The 20,492-nt window shown below is 51.7% G+C and overlaps 1 protein-coding gene across 6 annotated transcripts in view; it reads left to right on the top strand.

Moving 5' to 3' along the window:
* Positions 1-20,492, top strand: part of HDAC4 (histone deacetylase 4) — a 291,684-nt gene that overhangs the window by 16,406 nt on the left and 254,786 nt on the right. The window contains exon 1 of one of the 6 annotated variants that reach the window (XM_024990282.2): positions 15,781-16,735. The exons of the other annotated variants lie outside the window; for them this stretch is intronic. The gene's annotated coding sequence lies outside the window, so the exon portion shown is untranslated. Of the gene's footprint in view, positions 1-15,780; positions 16,736-20,492 lie in introns of those variants that run through there. 6 annotated transcript variants of the gene reach the window in all.

Here is a 20,492-nt window from a genome sequence, read left to right as displayed (position 1 = left end):
TGTATTTTTAGAACATGCTAAACCAAAGCGCGAGGGTCATTTGTCTCCCGCTGCAGCTCAGCTGGCTTCATGTTTTCATTGTAATGATTGAGAAAGGCCGTTTGGGAAGGCCACGCCCCTGCTCTTAATTCTTAGGATCTGCTGCTTTCATCAGGAGTGTGCGTGTCTGTCACCTGCTCAGGTGACCGCTCTGTTGCCACAGGTATTTTTCACGCTGTGTTTGCCGGGTGAGGGGGTTTTAGTCGCGTTTGGTCACTTTGTCGAGTTGTCGGGACACAGGCGTTTGTTCGCTCTGTCACATCCTGGAGGTTATGCTGAAGAGGGGCCTCTGATGAGCAGTGAGTAGCACTGTGTGCTGAGAAGTTCAGATTCGCACATTTCCTTAGTTTCTGAAACGGGATTGCAAGGCCAGGTGGAGAATGGCGCTCAGCAGGCATCCGTGAAGTTGGGGACCAAGAAGGGAAATCGTCCACGTTGTGAAGAGATCGGGCAGTTCACTGGGTGTGTGTGGATCTGAGGAAAGAAGGGAGCAGGACACAGCCGTTAACGGCAGGAGACGGGAACAGACAGCAGCCACCGGGGCCCGAGACAACAGAAGGTCCTGCTTCCAGTAGACCCCGAGCCTCGTTATCTGTATTGTAATATGTAAATATAGAGAGAGCTCATTGTGATATATTCACATCTAAATGACATACCCACAGGAACCTCGACCATAAAAGGCCAGAAAGTGGGTGGTGCCCCAGTTCCTGGAAATGCCCATCCCTTCTTGAAGACGGAATGTTCCTCCCACTTGTCATCCTGTGACGTCCACCCAGCCCATAAACACCAACCCCCCACGCTAGGGGCCCTCTCACACTTTCCAAGGTGACCCCGTGCCTCCGGCTGCCTCTGGACTTCTGAGAAGGTCTATGCTGTCTGTGGAGCGTGCATCTCTGTAAATAAGCCTGCTTTCCTCACTCTTGAGTTCTTTCCTGCATGAGGCAAGGACCCTCACTTGGCAGCCCGTCCCAGGAATCACTCAGTACCTGGGACACGACCATCCTCTTGTGCCCCATTTTCCCCCTGCAGCGTCTTTTTTGGCGACCATGAAGGGACCCCAAAGGGCATAATCCGATCCCCCTATTGGGCGAGGGCTCCCCTCAGCGCAGGGCGGCTGGGGCTTGTACTGAGCTGTGTCATCTGTTTGACTCGGGGTCTAGCTCTCCCTTTGCCTGTCTCTGAAGAGTTCCAGCCCTGGGACTCTGGTTGCCTTTCTTCCACTGACTGTTGTTCCTTTCCTTGACTAATCCAAGGGGCCTCCTCAGGCTCACGAAACAGGCAGATTTTGGGGTGCCCACAAGGACCCCACTGTTGCTTTTCCCAGTTTTGGTTGCTTAATTAAATACTTTTCTGCTGAATTCCAGGAGTCAGGGTTTTTACAGATCAGTCCAATTGTCCCATCTCCTGAATTGCCATTGAATTTTTCTCCATGGCACTCCCTTGAGGGGGTCCACCCACGAAGGTCCCTGCAGCACACTCCCTTAGATTTTTTGAATATCAGGGAGAGCGTTGGGACAAATGGCCACTATCTGCCCAGGATCCATCAGACCCTTGTCTTGTGGCATCTTAACCAAAATGGGGAAGACCCGTACATCCAAATGTTCACAAACCTGCCCCACAGTCCAGGTCTAAAGACCTCCTGCTGGGTGTGCCTGGCTCACACCCCCTGGAAGGTTCTTTCTTTCCCAGCAGGAGCCTGGTGTTTTAGACAATCCCTTTATGAGACCACCTCCCCAAGGTCCGCCACTGGGAACTGATGCCAGCCACAGTTCTGAGAGGCTGACAGTCTGCTGGACTGTCTACCCCTAACGTCACACCCGGGGAGCTGGAGATCCCAGACCCCTGAGAATCAGCTCATGGACTTGGCCTTTGGAGCGTTCAATGATAGAGATAAGGTGAAGAAGCAGGACGATTCAGGGACAACAGCAAAAGTCAGCATTACTGGTGGCAGCCCTAATGCCTGCACCATCTCAGGCTTACCATCCGTACAGAAGCCCATGATGGGGACAGGGTCCATGAAGCCTGGATCAGAGCCACTGTCTTTGCAAGAAAGGGTCAGTCTGTTTTAAGTGCGGCCAAGAGGCCACTGGAAGGACGAATGCCCCCATGTGGGAAAAGTCCGTCTGGACCCTGCCCAGTACACACAACAGGGCTGTGGCAGAAACTCAGCCTCCATGTGCCAGAGCCGCGCTGAAGTTTGGAGACCGTGTTTTGGATGAAGTAGAAAAGAATAGCTTTATTGCTTCGCCAGGCAGAGGGGACATAGCAGGCTCCTGCCCTGAAAAGCTGTGTGTCCCAACCCGGGAGGATGTGGTGAGGAGTTTCCAGCAGCGGCTCAGGGCAGGGCTGCTGGTAACGTAAGGATGAGGGCAGGGCCTGCATCCCTTTAATCTGGCTTCAGGGGGTCCTGATGAGCCTCTCAGGGATATCAAACTGTGATTTTTTTTCCTCTGGAATGAAAAATACTAACGTCTTCCATTTGTCAGGGTTTTTAGTTCTGTAAAAAGCTCAAAGACACTGTGATGTGTATTCCGTGAGGCAGAGTCAGGACCCCGCCCCAGGCTGCACTGTTTCTTGGCCGTCCCTCCCTTGTCTCTGCATTCTCTCCTGTCCCTGATGAGCAGCTGTTTGAATCTGCTCTTTGGAGCTCAGGGAAGGTCAGAGACGAGTCTGTTCCCTACAAACAAGAGACGGACGTGGGAACCCCACAGGGCTCTGCTTGGTTTCTGGGGCCACTGGAAGCAGCGCATTCCCCAGTCCCAAGGGGGACTCAGGGCCCCCAAGCCAGTGATGGCCGAGAGGATCAGAGACTGATGGGTCCAGGACCTTCCCTGGCTCCCAAAGGACACCTGGTCTTTTCTCCAGTGGAGCCTCAGATGACCCTCGACAGACAGGTGGGACAGTTATTTCCTTACTAGATACGTGGTTGCCCGCTCCTCGCTGGCTGGTATCCTGGGGCCCTTGTTCCCCGAGTCCTGTATAATAATGGAGATGGAGGGAAGACCCCAAGCCAAGTGATTGACCCTGCCCTGCCCCCAACCCCCACCCCCCGCTCCTTTTGGGAGACTTTACCAAGGAAAATGGTTGCCCTTGGTCAGGGGAACCTCTTGGTCCTAAGCCAGAGGAGGTCTCCATTCTACCCCATCTACATTTTTAAACCGTTTCACAGAGCTGGAACTAAAGGTCACTTTCTTCTGCTTGCCCCCTGCACCCAGACTCCCAGAATCTCTTTGGCTTTGAGTGGACGAATCCAGACAGTCATGAACAGCAGGAATGCCCACACGCTGTGTGCTTATAAAATTGAGGTTGAGATGGAAATGGAATGGACAACAAAGTTCGGCTAAAACTGTCAGGCTGCCTTTAGAGATGGGACCATCTGAGGCTGTAGGCAAGCCTCTTAGCTCACAGGCCACACTTCTTAGATCCAGAGAGGACCCTCGGAAGCGTTTATGAGCAGATTACTGAAGTGGGGGGCCACTATCTGACAGAACTAGCCAGAGCTGAGACTCGGAGCCTGTAGGAATTTGGGGGGAGGCCTTCTCCCTAAGCTAAATGACAGTCAGCGAGACTTGCCAACAGAGCTGCGTGGCTGTGTCTGTCCTTTGATAATCATTGAGATAAACCACCCAGTTTCCTTTGAGGAAACAAAAACGGTCCTTGTTTTAAAAATCTAGGCCATACCAGACAGATGGGTGGCTCCCGAAATAATCCAAAGCCCACCAATTCTTTTACCACTCCTAAGACCTCCCCTATTTATTTTCAGAAACTAGTAAGTACTAAAAAAAAAAAAAATTCCTGGCTTTAGAGGAGGAGGTGATCTGAGGAGGTGATCCAAGGAGGAACTAGCATTTCTCCTATGCCTTTGAGATGCCAATACTCCAACCACTTTCCTCCAGGATCCCTTATTTCCCCTAGCCTTTTAAAGCTCACATGTCAGGAAAGGGGGTAGGTGATTTGGAACTGGACTTGTTCAAGAAGAATAGGAATCCTAAGTACCTTTTCCATAAATAGTAGTAAAAAGAGTTTAGTCGTCTAGACAGATGAGCATGATTCGTTTCACCTGCCTGAAGCCCAGTTTGAATCCAGCTCCTTGTAACGGATAGACTGTACATTGTTGTACGTGAATCACGACAAACGCGATCACGGCAGGAGGAAAGGGCAAACTGTCCCGTATACTTGCCGTGAGCACCCCATGGACTGTATAAAAGGCCCAAAAGATGAGTCCCCTCAGGCCTGAAGGTGTCCAGTATGCCACTGGGGAGGAGCAGAGGAGAATTACCAAGAGCCCAGAGTGAATGAAGCGGCTGGGCCAAAGCGGATACGATGCTCAGCTGTGGTTGTGTCTGGCAATAAAAGTAAAATCCGATGCTGCAAAGAACAGTATTGTTTAGGAACCTGGAATGTTAGGTCCACGAATCAAGGTAAACTGGACCTGGTCAAGCAGGAGATGATAAGAATAAACATCGACATCCTAGGAATCAGCGAATCAAAATGGACTGGAATGGGCGAAATTCAGATGACCATTGTATCTACTACTGTGGGCAAAAATACCATAGAAGAAATGGAGTAACTCTCATAATCAACCAAAGAGTCCAAAATACAGTACTTGGGTGCAACCTCAAAAATGACAGAATGATCTCTCTTCATTTCCAAGGCAAGCCATTCAACATCACAGTAATCCAAGTCTGTGCCCCAACCACCAATGCTGAAGAAGCTGAGGTAGATCAGTTCTATGAAGACCTTGAAGACCTCCTAGAACTAACACCTAAAAAAGATGTTTTATTCATCACTGGAGATTGGAATGCAAAAGTAGGAAGTCAGGATTATACCTGGAGTAACAGGCAAGTTTGACCTTGGAGAACAAAGGGAAGCAGGGCAAAGGTTCACTGAATTCTGCCAGGAGAACACACTAGTCATAGAAAGACCCCTTTTCAACAACACAAGAGACAACTTTACACGGGACATCACCAAATGGTTAGTACTGAAACCAAATTGATTACGTTCTTTGTAGCCAGAGATAGAGAAAGCAAAAACAAGACCTGGAGCTGACTTGTGGCTCAGATCATCAGCTTCTCATAGCAAAATTCAGGCTTAAACTAAAGAAAACCAGGAAAAACACTAGGCCAGCCAGGTATGACTTCCATCAAATCCCCTATGAATTCACAGTAGAGGAGACAAATAGACTCAAGGGGCTAGGTCTAGTTAACAGTGTGGGTGAAGGATGATGGGCAGAGCTCTGTAATATTGTGCAGAAGGCCACAAACAAGACCATCCCAAAGAAAGAGAAAAGCAAGAAAGCAAAGTGGTTGTCTGAGGAGGCTTTACAAATAGCAGAAGAGTGAAGAGAAGCAAAAAGCAAGGGAGAGAGGGAAAACTACTTCCAGTTAAACACAGAGTTCCAAAGAGTATCTAGGAGAGACAAGAAGGCCTTCAGTGAACAGTGCTTAATAATGTAAGAAAGTAACAAAAGGGGAAGACTGGAGATCTCATCAGTAAAATTTGAAATATCAAGGGAGCATTCCGCCCAAAGATGGGCACAATAAAGGATAAAAATGATAGAGACCTAGTAGACGCTGAAGAGATCAAGAGGAGATGGAAAGAATACATGGAAGAGCTGTATAACAAAGATCTTAATAAACCGCATTAGTACAATGGTGTGGTTAGTCACCCAGAGTCAGACATCCTGGAGTGCGAAGTCAGATGGTCCTTAAGAAGCAGTGCTATTAATAAAGTTAGTGGATGTGATGAAATTCCAGTGGAACTATTCAAATCCCTAAAGAATGGTGCCATCGAGGTTTTGCGTTCATTATGTCAGCAAATCTGGAAGCCCAGCAGCGGCCACAGTACTAGAAAAGGTCAATCCTCCTCCCAATTCCCACGAAGGGTAGTACCAGAGAATGTGATAACCACAGAACAGTCGCACTCATTTCCCATGCTGGTAAGGTCACGCTTGCATGCTAGGCTTCAGCATTATGTGAACCAAGAACTTCCAGATGTCCAAGCTGGGTTTAGAAAAGGAAGAGAAACTAGAGATCAAATTGCCGACTTTCGCTGATTATAGAGACAGCAAGGGAATTTCAGAAAAACATCTTATCTCTGTTTCATCAACCACACTAAAGCCTTTGACTGTGTGGGTGATGACAAAGTCTGGAAAGCTCTTAGAGAGATGGGAATACCAGACCATCTTACCTGTCTCCTGAGAAACCTGTATGCGGGTCAAGAAGCAACCGTTAGAACACTGTATGGAAAAACTGACTGGTTCAAGATACAGAAAGGAGTCTGACAGGGCTGTCTCCTGTCAACCTGTTTGTTTAATCTATATGCTGAGCACATAATGAGCAATGCTGGGCTGGATGAGTTACAAGCTGGAATCAAGAGAGGCAGGAGAAACATCAACAACCTCAGATATGCTGATGATACCATGGTAATGGCAGAAAGCGAAGAGGAACTAAAGAGCCTCTTGATGAGGGTGAAGGAGAGTGAAAGAGCCAGCTTAAGACTAAATATTGAAAAAACTAAGACCATGGTATCGGGCCCCATTACTTCATGGCAAACAGAAGGGGAAAAGGTGGAAGTAGTGACAGATTTCCTCTTCTTGGGCTCCAGAATCACTGTGGACGGTGACTGCAGCCATGAAACCAGGAGACGATGGCTTCTTGGCAGGAAAGCGATGACAAACCCAGGTAGTGTGCTGAAAAGCAGAGACATCACTCTGCTGACAAAGGTCCATATAGTCAAGGCTGTGGTCTGCCCAGTGGTCACATGTGGTTGTGAGAGCTGGACTATAAAGAAAGCTGAGCACCAAAGAATTGATGCCTTTGGACTGTGGTGCTGGAGAAGACTCCTGAAAGTCCCTTGGATGGCAAGGAGATCAAACCAGTCAATCTTGAGGGAGATCAACCCTGAGTATTCACTGGAAAGACTGATGCTGAAGTTGAAGCTCCAGTATTTTGGTCATCTGATGGAACAGACGACTCACTGGAAAAGTCCCTGATGCTGGGAAGGATTGAGGGCAGAAGGAGAAGAGGGTGCCAGGGGATGAGATGGCTGGCTGGCTGGCATCACCGATGCAATGAACATGAACTTAGGCAAACTCCAGGAAGTGCTGAGGGACAGGGAGGCCTGGCCTGCTGCCGTCCACGGGGTCGCTAAGAGTCAGACACGACTGGGCGACTGAATCAACAGCAACCTGAATTGTGGCTGAAGTTTTGGAATGGGAACTATGAGGCCTCTATGTTTTGTGTGTTTATACGAATCTATATGTGTGTTGTCCATGTGTGGTACTGCCAAAACTAATTCATAAAAGGGCTCCAGTTAATTGGAATAGAGAAATTAAGAGCTTATAGAAATACTCAGAAATAAAAAAAAAATCTGGCCAGAATGCATTTCAGGTTCACACAACCTGGGAAATACTCAGTACTGAATTGATACCTGGTACTGAAGGGAGCTTAAGCTTGTGGTTTGATTCATATAGACATGTCTTTATGAGTCATCAGTGTTAAGAACACTTCTGTTATACCTAGGTTTGAAAAAAAGTGAAAGTGTTGGCCGCTTAGTTGTGTCCGACTCTTTGCAACCCCTGGGCTCCTCTGTCCATGGAATTCTCCAGGCAAGAGTACCTAGGTTTATTAGAAGTGTAGTAAGGCCTTATTATATCTGTTGCAAATTTGTCAGCAAGGAAAGTAAGTAACTCGTAAGTAAAAAACAAAAAAACATTTAAAGAAAGTAAATGTAAATGAGATAAGGTTTAGGTAAACTCTGTAGAAATAATTGTTTTGGGACTGTCGGTCTAAAATAGTCTCTCTATATTTTGGTAACTTAAAACTTGACTAAATTAAATGGGGAGAACTCACTGACTATCTGGGTCATTTCAGATAGGATATGTATTAGAGTATTAGTTCCTGGGTGGGTGGTGGGGGGGTGGCGTCTAAATTCACTTACTTTGCCTTAGGAGAGGAAGACTAAAACCTAAGTTTTCCAGCCAGGAAATATGGACATGACAGTTTACAGTTACTTTCTGCTCATCAGTTTTGCTGGAGGTAAGGTCGTTAAGGGTAAAATGATATAATGTCATTAAGCGAACGTGGGAAAAGTGAAAGTGAAAGTCACTCAGTCATGTCTGACTCTTTACAACCCTGTGAACTATACAGTCCATGGAATTATCCAGGCCAGCATACTGGAGTGGGTAGCCTTTCCCTTCTCCAGGGGATCTTCCCAACCCAGGGATTGAACCCAGGTCTCCTGCATTGCAGGCGGATTCTTTACCAGCTGAGCCACAAGGGAAGCCCAAGAATACTGGAGTGGGTAGCCTATCCCTTCTCCAGGATGTCTTCCCGACCCAGGAATTGAACCAGGGTCTCCTGCACTGCAGACGGATTTTTTTTTTTTTTTTTTTACCAACTGAGCTATCAGGGAATTAAAGCTAGTAAAAAAGAAGAACCATTTCAGTGCGTCGGGAAACTAAGGTGTGAATTTCAGTGAAAGAAGATGAGGAATGGAACGCATTTGTTAAAGGGAAAGAAATTGCCAGTCTTTTGTCCTGGAGCTGGTTGTTTCAGAATGGGAAAAAATTAGGGACAAATAATATGGATACAGATAGTTGTAGAAGGTTCATGGAAGAGAGGCCCTGAGATATTAAATTAACTAGCATTATTTAATATGTTAAATTACATGGGAAGCATTGTCAAAGGAGTGATAAGCCTCTGATTACACCCTGGGTCGATGTTATTCATAGCGATAGACTTCTGTAGAATTTATGTGAAGTTTCCATAAGGTTGAGTCATAATTCTGGCAGTTCTTGCCAAGTTTCTCCATCAGTTACAGCATCGGCCGTCAGATGTTTAACCTGCCTTTTAAGTCTCCTGTCATTTATAGACCTTTACTGTTGGGCTCTGATGCTGCTGCACAGGAGCCCCGTGAAGACCCCTAGGAAGGCTCTGGAAGCACTTACGAGAGTTCCACACCAAGATGACGTCTGTGAGGACTCCAGCCCATACTGCTGCCCAGACTTAAAGCCAGATGCCCTCCTGCCCCCGGGGCCGCCAGGGGAGGCACTCAGAGAGTTTTTACTCCCTGACAGGCAGGGTCACCCCCACTCAGCCCCCGGAGAAGCCGTGGTGAAGATGGACCCTTGTCCCTCTGCTTCTCACGGTCGTGGGACTCAAGCCTCTGAGGCAGGAGTGGGACCGGGAGGAAGCGGGCAGGACACAGCTTCACAAAAGGATGCAGCGCTGAGAGCAGCAGGGCGCAGCAGCTGGCTCCAGCCAGCTCAGCCCAGGGTTGCAGGCCATTGTGTCTCCAGGAGACCCAAACCTCAGTACCTGTTCACTGTAATACCTTAGCATCTAAATGACGCACCTACAGGGGCAGCTGCTCTGGAAGGCCAGAAAGTGGGTGGTGCCCCAGTTCCAGGAAATCTCCACCCCTTCTTCAAGACAGTTAGAATATCCCTCCCTCTTGTCATCCCCTGAAATTGCCCAGCCCGTGAACCTGAATCACCCCACACTCTGTCCCTTTCTAAGATGACCCAGTGCCCTGGGGCCGCCTCTCGCCTTCTGGGATGGCTCACACTCTGCTTATGGAGCGTGCTTCTCCCTAAATAAACCTGCTTCCCCTCACTGCCTTGCTCTTGCTTGCTTTCCTGCGTGAAGCTAAGGACCCTCGCTTGGAGGCTCATCCCAGGGGCTCGCTTGACCCTGGTCTGGGAACAACCGCCCTCTCACAGCCCCATTTTTTCCCTGCACCACGTCCAGCTTTAAAAAAAAAAATTATTAATTGTGGTACTTAGCATTTAACATAAACTTTAGCATCCTAACCATTTCTAAATGTATATAGGTCACTGGTGTTAGGTGAATTCACCGGGTCATACAGAAGTTCTCTAGAACCTTATCTTGCAAAACTGCAGCTCTGTACCTGTTAAGTATCAGTTCTGTTAGATTTTTAAAAAGACGTGTGGTTCCTACTCTAACATTTGCCAGCTCTAAAGGAAAAGATGGTGAGAGACAAATGTATATACAGTAACTATATGTATATGGAACTATATAAAATATAAGACGTGCAGTTAATATACATTGCTTTACACATTCTACATGAGGTTAATATTAAGTGAAAACACTGAGCACACACGTGTATATGTGCACATGTGTGTGTATGTACACAGGAGCACGTGCATAGGAGCCTTGTCAAACCCCCTTTACGAGGAGCCTTTGGGGACTGTCTCTGTGAGGGTCGCTGTAGCGCATCCCCCCTTATTACCGTGGTCCATCTTCTTGGGCCTGATCCTGTCATCCTCTCCCCTCAGTGACCCGGGTGCCAGCACCAGCCAGGCCTATGCTGGGTCCAGGGCCCCACGTCCCACCCTCCCTCTTCACCGCGACTGCCCAGAGAAGCAGGCGCGCCCCCGGCCGGGGCTGAAGCCCTGGGTCTGGGCCCTCCCCCGGGTTCCCACACCCGATGCCACACGGCCAGGCCCATCGGTGCCTTGGTTCAGGACAGACTCCTGTCCACCCCCATCCCTCAGACAACACCGCTGTGGAGGCTCCCGGGGTCCCGGGGAGGCAGTGGCCAAGCGGCCCCTCAGCTGGCGGGCGCCCCAAGGAAGGGCGGCACCCGGCCGGGGTTCAGCCCGGCGCTTGGGTGGGCCCCACGGTCTCCCATGGGTGCAGAGCAGAAGGGTGTGGGTGGCTGGGACTGGAGTTCGGGGCCTACGGGGAGGCCTGGAGGTGAGCAGTGCCCTGCGGACATGTGGCATCTGAGTTCCCGGCCCGATGGTCACCAACAGGGCAGATGTCATGGTGCTTTCTCCTCTCGCAATCGCAGCCTGCTTGTCTGCTGGCGCTCACGCACCTCCAGCGAGGCCCCAGGGCTGCAGGAGGCCCCGTGGCCAGGCCGGCCCCCGGTCCCCACTGCTGACCTCCCCGCCCGCCCCCTAGCAGTTGTGCAGCCCCTTCACTCCAGCGGGGCGGCCCCCCTTCCTTCCCAAGGCCCAGCCTTCCTCTGGGCTCGCCTCTCCCCTCAGCTCAGCCCTCCCTGGGGGACACCTGCCCCCTGGGGCCCCCTGTCCCGATGACGATACTTCCTCCTTATAGTGCTGTCCATCCCTGGGCCCGGGGGGCCTGCTCCAAGCTGCCCTCCCGCCCTGCGGCTCTGGGTCCCACGCCGCACCTTCTCTTAATCTGCAATGTGGGGTCGTTTTCCTTCGGGGTGAAAGAGGGAAAAAAATGGTTCCTGGGACGCCGGACAGACGTTGGAAGTCTGCAGAGAGGTCTGTCTCCTATTCATTTCTGGAAGGCAGTTTACCCAAGGAGGCCAAGGAGAGGGTGGGCCACAGGTGAACCTTTGGGTGAAGAGCGGGGTCTGGGGACAAGGTGGGGTGGCTGAGAGCAGCCCAGTCAGCATCCCGCTGTGAGCGGCCCCTCGCCCCCAGGCTCCCAGGGCTCCCCCCGGCCCCCAGCATCCCTGGCTGCCCCCCAACCCCGCCCTGACTGCCCTGGCTGCCTCCCAGCCCTCATCACCCCGACATGCCGTGTCTGCTTGTCCGTCTCCTTCCGAGGCCCAGTGCACCGCTTACCCCGGACGCCTTCCCTTCGCTGGATGGCCTGGCTGGGCTGGGGGCCGCTCAGATCTGCACTCCAGGGCCCCCCATGCGCCCCGGGTGCGGGCCGGGCCAGGCCGGGGCGTCGGGAGCTGGGTGTCGCTCGGTTTCCCCTGCGGCTGCCTCTGTGTCTCACTCTCTCCTTCCTGCCTTTCTTGAAACTCAAGGAGAGTTTGGACACCGGTCAGTTTGATCTCTGCCCAGGTCAGTGTCTGGAGGAAGGCGGAGGTCCTGGAGAGGGGCAGCGTTGGGCCGGTGTGGGGGATGGCATCCGCTTCCGGGCTCAGCGGGGGCGGTGGAGGGGGGACGCCAGGGCCTCCGTCTCGGGGCCCAGACCTGCCGGCCTGCGCGTGGGTCGTATCAGTGAGGTGTGCCCGAGGGTGCTGGGTGCCCTTGTCGCCCTGGCCGCTGTGCCGAGGACAGGCATCACCAGCTGGACGTGCTGCCTGTCCTGCACCTCCCTGGGCAGCAGGGCTCTGGGCTCCCTGCCTGCTCACCTCGGGGCCGAGGGGGTTTGTCTCCTCTGGGTCACACTGGGGATGCTTGGGGTTGCTGAGGGCAGGACCCCTGGGGCCCGCCTTCCTTGCTGGAGGTGACAGAGATGTGTAGGTCCTGCCAGTGACTGGGAGGGCCTTGCGGCTGGGTGCAGCCAGCTGGATGGGGTGCTGTGTTTGGGGTGGATGGTGCTTCTGGAACCGACGGCACATGGACTCATGCAATGGGGCGGACCACGGACGCCTGGACACACGGCAGAGGCAGCGGGCGTAGGTGGGCGGGTCTGTCTGGTGACGTTTTCCTGGGCTCGTGTCGATGATGTTTTCAGAGGCGACTTAGGTCAGTGACAAGGTCACGGACAGAGCCAGAGAGGGTGTTGTTTGGAGGCACCGCTGGCCCCGAAATGGCCGTCACCGCGGCCGTGGGGCGGCCAGGGCATCCGGGGAGGAGGTGCGGGCCTGTCCCGGGGCCCGTGTGTCCATCCGCGCCTCTTGGTGTCCGGGCCCAGCGGCTGGGTGTCAGGGGCAGCAGGGGGCAGCCTCTGTCCAGAGTGGGCCGACTCGGAGTCACCTCCCCCGTCAGTAAAGACCCACCTCCTCTGAAAAGCCACGTGTGTGCCGCGCAGGTGTTTTCTCTCTGTCGTGCTGCAGCCCCCTCGATTGCCGGGAGTGTCTTTGCCTGGGGCTTATTCGTGATTGTGATTCGTGATTGTACAGCAGCGTAGGGTTTCTTTGCCCTCTGCTGGGTCTTCACTCTGCTTCACTTGTAGCTGACGAAGTTTTGTGCGTGTAACCTGTGTACATGCTGAAATGATTCCCATGATCAGGTTGATTAACATGAGCGTCCCCTCATGCATTACCTTCTCACCGAGTCACCTTCTTCCCGTGTGGGGACGCTGCTCACAGTTAATCTCAGCGCACTGCCAGTGCTCAGCGTGGTGTGATTGACCAAGGTCGCCACCCGGCACGTCGGACGTGCGCTCATCTGTCTCAGGACTGGAGGTGTCGTCACTACGCCCCTTCCTGCTGCTCATGTTGATTCTCTGCTGTCCTGGGTCTTCGTTGCTCTGCACAGGTTTCTCTAGGCGAGCAGGGCTGTGCGGTGTGCAGGCTTCTCTTGATGGCGGTTCTCTTGCTGCGGTTTCCAGGCTCTGGAGCACAGTCGCAGCAGCTGTGGCACACGGGCTTAGCTGCCCTGTGGCATGTGGAATCTTTCTGGAGCAGGGACCAAACCCGTGTCCCCCGCCTTGGCAGGTGGACTCTTACAACCACACCATCAGGGAAGTCCTTCCCTGCTCTTTTCTTAACTAACCCTCTCTCATGTCTGGCCACTCAGGCTGTATCTGGGGACACATGGAGCTGAGAAGCATCAGGGTCTGAGGCAAGCGAAGTCATCAGGAGGGCCCTGGACAGGACCCGTCTGCTCTCTGTCAGGTCCGTGACTGATGGGCGTTCATCGCCTCTGGCTGGCCACCGAGCGCAGTGGCCAGGAGGTCACAGATCTGGACCTGGCTGGGGAGGCCCATGTCACTTACCACAGCAGACACACACCTTAGGGCCAGCATCTCCTGACTGTCACAGCGACAGGCCCTGTCTAGAAGGTTCGCCGAGGGGGCCGTGACCAGACGTGCCTTGTTTGGGGCAGAAGGAGCATTCAGAACTCGGGAGCCAGTGCAGCAGGCAGCGGGTCCACTGTTGCTGATGAGAAGCGCTGAACCGCCCAGTTCTCACTCACGTTCACGGTCTCTCGTGTGACGTGGTTCCCTCTGAAGCTGCAGGAGCTTCTCTTCACACTGGTGTTCTGACATTTTATAACGTGGGGCTTAGATTTATCCTGGTTGGTACACAGGGCACTCCTTCTTTCTTATTGTGGGTTAATTTGCAGGGGAGTTTTCTTTTCCTTCCCTCATCACCGTCATCATTCACCACCATCCCCACCATTATCTCATCATCACCAGCATCACCACTGTCACCACCACCACCATCATGACCATCACGACCACCACCACCATCAGTATCATCACCAGCATCACCACCAGCATCACCACCATCACCATCACCACCACCATCACCACCATCACCATCATGACCATCACCACCACCATCATCAGTATCATCACCATTATCACCACCATCACCACCATCACCATCATGACCATCACCACCAGCATCACCATCATGACCATCACGACCACCACCATCATCAGTATCATCACCATGACCATCACCACCACCACCACCATCATGACCATCACCACCACCACCACCATCACCATCATGACCATCATCACCAGCATCACCACCATCACCATCACCACAACCATCACCACCATCACCGTCATGACCATTACCACCACCATCATCAGTATCATCACCATTATCACCACCATCATCAGCATCACCATCATCACCAGCATCACCACCAGCATCACCACCATCACCATCATGACCATCATCACCAGCATCACCACCAGCATCACCACCATCACCACCACCATCACCACCATCACCATCATGACCATCACCACCACCATCATCAGTATCATCACCACCACCATCACCACCACCACCATCATGACCATCATCACCAGCATCACTATCATCACCAGCATCACCACCATCACCATCACCACCACCATCACCATCATGACCATCACCACCACCACCACCATCACCATCATGACCATCATCACCAGCATCACCACCACCACCACCATCACCATCATGACCATCATCACCAGCATCACCACCACCATCACCACCATCACCATCATGACCATCACCACCACCATCATCAGTATCATCACCATTATCACCACCATCACCACCCATCACCACCATCATCACCACCATCACCATCACGACCACCATCACCACCACCATCGCCACCACCATCCCCACCATTATCTCATTATCACCAGCATCACCACTGTCACCACCATCACCATCATGACCATCATCACCACCATCACCATCACCACCACCATCACCACCATCACCATCATGACCATCACCACCACCATCATCAGTATCATCACCATTATCACCACCATCAACACCATCACCATCATCACCAGCATCACCACCAGCATCACCACCATCACCATCATGACCATCACGACCACCATCATCGGTATCATCACCATTATCACCACCATCACCATCATGACCACCACCATCATCAGTATCATCACCACCACCACCACCATCACTACCACCACCATCATGACCATCATCACCAGCATCACCACCATCACCATCATGACCATCACGACCATCATCACCACCACCATCACCACCATCACCATTATCACCACCATCACCATCACCACCACCGCCGTCGTCACTGTCGTCATTTCCTCGCTCCCCTCTGTCTCTGTTGCCCGTTGGTGGAGTTCCCGTGACTCCATCCAGGGCACCAGCTTTGTCCTCTGAGGTTTACTCGGCTGGGAACCCCCCCACCCCGTTCCTCTGTGGGTTTCTTATCTTGGTGCTTGCCTGCTTGAAGTCCCAGCACTCTCCTTGTGGCCCGGCCACCCCTGCTGGCGTTTTCAGGGCCGTGTTTTGCCCCTGGTGTGCATTCTCTGTGTCACTTGTTACAGGGGCTCCAATTACCTTGGTGTCTTCTGGGGTCAATGTTTCTATTTATCTTGGTCGTATTTTTTTCTTGTTTCAACTTTTCCTTAAATGGCCGGTGAATTGCCTGTTCATGTTTAAAGAAGATGAAGGGAAGGTGAATTCCAGCAGGATTCAGGGTGTCAATATAAAAAGCAGAGCCGTAGGAATCTGCAGTGACAGTCACCTCCTCGCTGGGCCCAGGGTCCCCAGAAGCTTCAGAGGACACCTCTGACAGTTTAAAATTTAGGACTTTTTATCGGATAAAGATACCATCAACAAAGTCCAGGAGTCAATGAGAGGTTTGGGGAAAACATGTGTAACATTTGACAGCTAAAGAAGAATGTTTCTGTTCTCCAGAGGCTTCTTAGAAATTGGAGAGACAGACAAGTTAGGAAGTGAACACGGCTCACTGGCAAAGAATCTGCCCACCTGTGCAGGAGACACGGGCTCGAGTCCTGGTCTGGGAAGATCCCGCAGGCTGTGGAGCAGCCAAGCCAGTGCACCACATCTCCTGAGTCTGCACTCCAGAGCCCAGGAGCTGTGACGACTGAAGCCCGAGCGCGGCTGAGAGCCCATGCCCTGCAACAAGAGAGCGGCCCCCGCTCTGCGCAGCTGGAGAAACACCTGAGCAGCAGTGAAGACCCAGCACAGCCAAGAATAAATGCATAAAATTATATATATATATACACATAACTTAAAAGAACAGTGAACACAGACTGGGCAGCACAGAGAACACATCACAGTGAAGAGATGGTCAGATGCCCCGTCAGCAGCATGAGGAGATATAGGTGGCGGCGACTCTGCTTTTCAGCCAGAGCGGAGAGAGACATGACGTCTGCAGCAGGCGGGACTGTGGGGCGGCGGTGACTTTGGGTGGAGCAGGTGTGAGCGGTGGCTCGGCTCTGAAAGACGTCCTGCGGCTGCGTCCTGAGATGGGAGACACGTTGTCCCCAACTCAGCGTCCTCCCCCAAGGAGCCTGGGCACCCGCAGGTAAGGATATTTGTACTGAGCCGTCTGGCAGTGACACCTGCAGAAGGAAGCCTGCGCCCCTGAGTAGGGCGGTGACGGGCCAGATTTTGGTACACCCACACGATGGATGGGACGTCCCAAGAAGTACTGTCGAGGGAGAGAAGCAAGACACTGAGAAGTCTGTGTTGATAAAATCTCACTTTTGTAAGGCAGAGCGTGAACACCTGGGGTTTGCGTGTGTGGGTATGTGTGTGCATCTCTGTGTGTAAATCTGTGTGTGTAAGAAAACGGAGAAAAGTATGGACCGTACCCACACAGAGATGACCTGCTGTGGCTGGTGGTGGAGAGGGGAGGAAAAAGAAGGAAAAAAGACAAGGGCTCCAAAGACGGAGCGTGCAGACACCCTCCATTTATGTGCACCGAACGCGCGCGTGTACATGTAAACGACGAGGAGGGGAGACGCAGCACAGCTCCTGCAGACAGGGCCGGCCCTGAGGTCACAGGGTGGTGCTGGGGCGGTGGGGTGAGAGGGGAGCCCGCGGGGGAGTTTGCGGGCCCATTTGCAGGATGATGGAAGTCCTTGCATGTCTCCGCTGCATCGATGCACTTTGTGAAGGAAGGACAAGGATGAAGGGTGGCTTCCTGGGGGATGAGAGGCCCGGGGGTCGGAGTAGACCCTTGAGTCCCTGCTCGCTCCTGGCCTCTGGGATAGCCTCAGGCCTTTAGTGGAACCTTGGGGACATGGGACCGCCGGTGCCTCCCCCCCCCGGGGATTCTTCACGGTCCTGGGTTTGCACTGTTTTTCTCCCTTGACCCCCACTTAGTGAGACCAGGCGGGGAACCGCACAGGGGCTTAGCACCCCGTCCTGATGCGGAATGCCCTGGGCGCTCTGGCCATGGCAGTGTCTGGCCTGCGCCTGCCTGCCCCCTGCCCCATCTGACTTCTCTGTTCATGAGTCAGATCTCCAGCCGCCTGCCTGACTGCTGGAAACTTTTCCTCTAAAATTATTTTATTCAGCAGCTCAGGAAACAAGTGTTGTTTTATCTGGACGCTTTATCCATTTGGATGCTTAATCTAAAGTTTGTTTTTGTGGCTAATTATCAATCAACAGACACGGCCGTGTGGAGAAGCGATCCAGGGTGCTGGGAGGCTGCCTCCTTCAGGGGAGAGGGTAGATGCTGTCATGCTGCTGACGGTGTGTGCACACGCGTGTGCGAAGGATGACACAGTGCCCGTCCCCTTTGTCCTCTCGGGGTTAGACCTTCTGGCCTCTCCAGAACAGGCGGAAGGAGTCAGGGCTGATGGAATCCTAGCCCTCTGCTCACCACAGAGCCTAATTTCACAGTTAGTGAAGTTCCTGTTCAAGTATAGAGCCTATTGGGGTTTTCCAGGTGGTACTGGTGGTAAAGAGACTGCCTGCCAATGCAGGAGGCATAAGAGAGGCGGGTTTGATCCTGGGTCGGGAAGATCCCCTGCAGAAGAGCATGACAGCCCACTGCAGTATTCTTGCATGGAGAATCCCATGGACAGAGGCGCCCAGCAGGCCACGGTCCATAGCGCTGCAAAGAGTAGGACATGACTGAAGCAACGCTGCACACATAGAGCCTGTTACGCAACTAAAATATAAAACTGTCCCAACAGATTATGGGAAAACATCTTGTCTTTGACTGTGTGACCGTCCATCATCAAATGTCACTCTTACAAAACACAGTTGCTCAACCTTACGGCCCGTATTTCATGAAGGGTGTCTGGTGAACAAAACGATGCTTATTTAAGAAGCTGGCTATGGATAAATAGGGCTCAGAAAACTCCTACGGTCAACAGTTTGTTTTCTGACTGAAACTTAATTCAAATTAAGTTTACTATTTAATTTAAAAATATTTGAATTAAAATTATCCCACCATACGCTTTTCTGTCTGACAGCCTGGCTTGGGGCCTCCTGGGACTTGCCTCAGTTTGAATCCCCCCTCCCCCTGACACCCGTATTTGCGTTACAGACTCGAACTCGAGCATCCTGTGCGGTCTCTGTGAGCTTTTGCTGTTTCCAGACGAGGTAATTTGGTAAATATTTCCCGAGTACACAGTGGTTGTGAGTACAGTAGCAGGAGCCTGCTGTATTGGGAGAGTACGGTAGCCCAGAAAGCCAGTGTCCTGCTGGAACTGCAGGTGAAATAGACCGGCCCAGTAGGTATGATTCCGAGTCTTTCTTCCGTGCACGATGACCTCTGAGTGCTTGATTCCCTGTCTCTGTTTAGCAGCCCAAAGCGTTAGGTGGGTGAATTTCTGCCCATTCATGGAGTTTGCACTTGGATCAGGAAACAAAACATTACCCACACCCCTTGGTTCTTCCTTCCACATCTAAGGGTCCCTTGTGCCGGCTTCTGACAGCACAGGTCATTTGACCTGCTTTGGCCTTTCACGCCGTGGAGTCACGCACTGTGCACTCCCGTGCCTGCTCTCCCCCAGCCGCAGAGCTCATCCGTGCTGCTGCCCTGAGGTGCGCTTTGCTTGGTCTTGTTGCTGGAGTGTGTTCTCTGGAGGACTGTATTTTGATTCACAGTTTATTTACTCTACTGCTGATGGACACATGGCAGGTTTCCAGTTTTCACCGACCGCAGACGATGCTCCTGCGTCGCCCGTGCGTGGCTGGGGAGCCCGCGTGTGCCTCTGAGGGTGTGTCTGTGTGGTATCGCCCGTGCATGGCCGGGGAGCCCGCGTGAGCCTCACAGGCCGGTTGAGCGTCACTTCCCCACAGCTGTTTTCTCCCGCCCACTCTCCAGGCAGCACCTGAGAGGTTTGGTCGCTCCACCCTCGCCGGTGCCGGGTTCTGCTCTGCTTTTATATTTTAGCCTTTCGTGGGATCCTGTTGTGGGATTGATTTGCATTTCCTTAGTATTGCAGTTGCTGAGAACCTCTTCCTGTGATGACTGACCTTTTGGAACTCTCTTCTGTAGAGATGCCTGTTCATAGCTTTTGCCCATTTTTTATTTGGGTTGCTTGCCTTTTCTTTATGATTAGTGAATTACTTATTTTGGACTCTGACCCTTTGTTGGATGTACTGGGCAGATTATCTTCTCTCTGGGTTGCCTTTTTGCTCTTCTGCTGGATCTCTTGACAGGCTGAAGTTCTTCATTTGGATGCAGTATAATATGTCATTTTCTCTCCTCCACGGTTAATGCCTTACATTTTTAAATTATTGAATAGGTTTGAGAAATCTTTTCCTTAAAATTTTGTCTTCTAGGTGAGGCTTTCTAGTCTCACCTTTAACATGTACGTCTGTGCTCCGTCTCACACGGATTTTCTTGTTGATGTGCTGTCCAGGTCATAGTTCATTTCTGTTTCCATAAAGATCCTAGTAACTCAAGCACTGTTTATTGAAAAGACCTGCCTATTTCCCTGTGGATTTGGAATGCAGCCTTTGCTATAACCATATTACTATGTGTCTGATGGGCTCAGTCTAGAATATTCTGCTCCTTGTTTTATTTATCTACGCTTTCACAATGTCTTAATTACATAGGTTTATAATGTGTGTGTTAGTCACTCAGTCTTGTCCAACTCTTTGCGACTACATGGACTATAGCCCCGCAGACTCCTTTGTCCATAGAATTCTTCAGGCAAGAATATTGGGGTGGGTTGCCATTGCCTTCTCCTGTACACGGTATATTCCTCCATTTGTTTACATCTGTGACTTGTCATTTGTTTCATGGACTTCCCTGTAGCTCAGATGGTAAAGAATCTGCCTGCAATGCAGAAGACCTGGGTTTGATCCCTGGGTTG

The sequence above is a fragment of the Bos taurus genome, chromosome 3, assembly GCF_002263795.3.
Source record: "Bos taurus isolate L1 Dominette 01449 registration number 42190680 breed Hereford chromosome 3, ARS-UCD2.0, whole genome shotgun sequence".
In the NCBI taxonomy this organism is placed as follows: domain Eukaryota; kingdom Metazoa; phylum Chordata; class Mammalia; order Artiodactyla; family Bovidae; genus Bos; species Bos taurus.
Note: the sequence above shows the minus strand (reverse complement) of the source record. Positions and strands in the feature narration are given on the sequence as shown.